The following is a 4,007-nucleotide window of genomic DNA, read 5'->3' as shown; positions in this document are numbered from 1 at the left end:
CCTAGCTCAAAGACTGAACAACTACAATATGGTATTATAGTTAATACATAAAATAAGTGGAGTATGGGTTGGAGTCTGGATATTTCTTTATTGAAATGAGATTTGACCTATATTTTTTAAATGAATTTAAAGGTTTTAAACATTGTCTCTGGTAGTTGCAGAAACCAGAACTTGAAATTTCAGAGATTTAAATGTAGTAAAACATAATTAAAAGTACATAGTTTCTGCATGGGTTCTGAAAGTTGCAGAATTAAAAGCAGTAAAGCCTCTTGGAGAATTTTTGTTATCATTTAAAACTCTTAAAACCTTAACATAATTAATTTGCAAAATCTTGCTTTTCATTTTCTATTTTTTGTTTTAATTTCAAAAATAATATGTACTCAATATTTCTTGTAAAATAGAAATAATAAAGTGACATGTACATTACAATTTTGACACTATTCAGAAGGCTTTCATGCTGGCTCTATATATGTTTACCAATTGGTTGTTGTTGTTGTTAAGTGCCCTCAAGTCAGTTCTGACTCATAGTGACCCTGTGCACAGTAAAGCAACGCACTGCCGGTTCCTGCACCATCTGGTAGTTGTTATGTTTGGACACATTGTTGTTGCCAGCATGTCAGTCTGCCTTGTTGGGGGTCTTATTCTGTTTTCACTGCCCCTCCAAGCATGATGTTCTCCTCCAGGGACTGATCCCTCCTGATGAAATGTCCAAAGCATGAGAGATGAAGTCTCATCATCCTTTATTCTAAAGAGCATTCTATGCCTGTACCTTCTTCCAAAACAGATTTCTTTGTTCTTCTTGTAGCCCGTGGTATTTTTCAGTATTCTCCAACACCATAATTCAAATGCATCAATTTTTACATGTATGTGAGAGATTTGGATCAGGTGCACCTTAGTCCTCAAACTGATACCTTTGCTTTTTAACACTTTAAAGAGGTCTGGTGCAACACGTTTTCTTAATAAGCATGGCATTTGATTTCTTGACTGCTGCTTCCATGAGTGCTGACTGTGGATCCAAGTAAAATCAAGTCTTTGACAACTTCAGTCTTTTCTCTGGTCATAGTGATAATTGTTTATTGGTCCTGTTGTGATGATTTTATGTCTTTACATTGAGGTGCAATCCATACTGTATGTCTTTGATCTTTATCAGTAAGTATTTGGAGTCCTCTTCCTTCTAGCAGACAAGGTTGTATCATCTGCATACCACAGACTGTTAATGAGTCTTCCTCCAATCTTGATGCCACATTTTTCTTCATATAATCCAGCTTCTTAGATTATTTGCTCAGCATACAAAGAAGTCCTTGTGTCACACTGTAGGATCAGCACTGGACTACTCATCACAGGTTAGTGGTTCAAACTCCTTGAAACCCTGTGCAGGGTCGTTAGGAGTCGAAACTGAACACCTAACAACAGATTGAATAAGGTTAAAAGGTTACAACCCTGGCACATACCTTTTCAGATTTTAAACCATTCAGTATCCTCTTGTTCTTTTCAAATGACTGCCTCTTGGTCTATGTACAGGTTCCTCATGAGCACAATTAAGTATTCTGGAGTACCCATTCTTTGTAATGTTGTCTATGGTTTGTTGTGATCCACACAGTCAAATACCTTTGTGTAGTCAATAAAGCACAAGTAAACATCATTTTGGTATTCTCTGCTTTTAGCCAAGATCCATCTGACATCCGCAATGATGTCTCTAGTTCCACGGCTCCGCCTGAATCCAGCTTTAACTGTTGTTTAATTATGTTCAGTTTGCAGACCAGCGTTCATCCTACAAGTCTACCTCACACCCTGGGTAGCACAGTCGTCTCCATGCAGTAGTCACAGAACTAGGAAAGCTATTGAAATGATATGCTATATGTAGGAAAGGTTAAGAAATTGGGTTTCAGGGATTTCTACTTTCAAGTGCCAGCTAAACAGACAGATAAAGATGAGGATCTCTCAGTCAAGCAAACAGATTAAAGTGCCAGTCTTGGGATCTGAAGAACTGTGATAAAGATTTAGGATTCTTTTATGTTAAAGTGATAATTAGAGCCTAAAACTCGATGTGATTACCAAAGGAAACAGTAGCCATAGGTGATGGATAATTTTTATAATTATTTACTTAAGGTATTTATTCACAATTATTTACTTAAGTGTTCATTGGACATTCTTTAATAAAATGTTCTCTCTTTGATTAATTTTGCGTGCTGTCTTGATATATATATCATAGAGATTCTTTTGTCATTGTTAGGTGCCATCGAGTCGGTTCTGACTAAAAGTGACTCTGTATACACAACAGAACAAAACTCTTCACAGCCCTGTGCCATCCTCACACTTGTTACGCCCGTCAGTCTCATTAGGGGTCTTCCTCTTTTTCACTGATCTTCCACTTTAACCAGCATGATATTCTTTTCCAGGGATTGGTCCCTTCTGATAACAAGTATGAAGTCTGAGAGACAAAATCTCGCCATCCTGATTGTTAAGGAGCATTCAGGCCTTACTTCTTCCAACACAGATTTTTTTGTGTCATGTGGCAGTCCATGGTACTATCAATATTCTTCTCCAACTCTATTACTCAACTGCATCAGTTCTTTTATGGACTTCCTGATTCATTGTTCAACTTTCATATGTATCTGAGGCGACTGAAAATACCATGGTTTTGGTCAACAGTACCTTAGTTCTCAAACTGACATCTCTGCTCTTGAACACTATAAAAAGGTCTTACGCAGTAGATTTCCCTAATGTAATACATTGTTTGATTTCTTGGCTGCCGTTTCCAAGTGTTGGTTGTGAATCCAAGCAAAATGAAGTCTTTGACAACTTAAATCTTTTCTTCATGTATCATGGTGTTATTTATTGGTCCAGTAGGGAGGACTTTTGTTTTGTTTACATTGAGGTGCAACCCATACTGAAGGCCGTGATCTTTGATCTTTATAAATATTTATTTTAAGTTCTCTTTGCTTTCAGCAAGCAAGGTTCCATCATCTGCATATTGCAGGTTGTTAATAAGTCTTTCTCCAATCATGATGCCACATTCTTCTTCATATAATCCATATAATCATATAATTATTTGCACAGCATACAGATTAACTGAATATGGTGAAAGAATACAACCCTGGCACACACCTTTCCTGATTTTAAACCAGTCAGTGTTCCCTTGTTTTATCCAAAATGACTGCCTCTTGCATTGTGTATAAAAGTTCCTTGTGAGTACAATTAAGTGTTCTGGAATTCTTTGCAGTGTTTTCCATAGTTGCTCATGATCCACACAGTCGAAAGCCTTTGCATAGCAAATAAAGCACAGAGATTCATAGAGTGTGGAAAGGGACATGATAAAATGAAAAAGAAAAAGATTCATATATCAAATATTTCTTGCAGTTTCTATAGTGGTACAAGCACCAAGCTAGGTATTGGGGACGAAGTAGTGAGCAAATCAGACACTGCCTCTGTTGTTGTTAAGTTGCTTCTGACTCGTACACACACACACACTCACACACACGAAGATAAGTCAAAAATTATCTGCATTCTGTTTTAGAAAAGACAAATACATCATTGTTCGACATAATCTCCTTGCTTTTCAATACACTTTCTCCATCAGTCAACAAGCTTTCATATTCCCTTATTAAAAAATGTTTCAGGCTGAGCTGCAAGCCACAAATACACCACTGTCTTCACTTCTTCATCAGAGGTAAATCTTTGTCCTCAAGGACTACATATGTTCAGGGCACCAAACAGGTGAAAGCAATGGAGCAAGATCAGGACAATAGGGAGGATGGTTAACACCTCAAAAGGAAGAGGTTTGAGGATGTGCATTGTCATGCAAGATCACAGTGCATTTAATCCCAAATTTAGGCTTCAGCTCTTCAGTGAGCATCTCACTGTAACAAGCAGTGGTGCTTGTTGGACCTTTTTCCTGATAGTGTTCCAGTACTGTCCCTTGTAAGCATAAATTTTCTAGCTGATGTTTGACTTTCCATAGTCTTCCATTTACGCTCAGGCATGTCTCATCACCAGTAATGATTTTT

The 4,007-nt window shown here is 37.4% G+C and overlaps 1 protein-coding gene across 1 annotated transcript in view; it reads left to right on the top strand.

Moving 5' to 3' along the window:
• CDON (cell adhesion associated, oncogene regulated) overlaps positions 1-4,007 on the top strand; it is a 133,629-nt gene that overhangs the window by 112,655 nt on the left and 16,967 nt on the right. The window lies entirely within an intron of this gene.

Source organism: Chrysochloris asiatica, unplaced genomic scaffold (assembly GCF_000296735.1).
Source record: "Chrysochloris asiatica unplaced genomic scaffold, ChrAsi1.0 scaffold00287, whole genome shotgun sequence".
Lineage (NCBI taxonomy): Eukaryota > Metazoa > Chordata > Mammalia > Afrosoricida > Chrysochloridae > Chrysochloris > Chrysochloris asiatica.
This window is presented reverse-complemented; position numbering and strand designations above follow the sequence as displayed.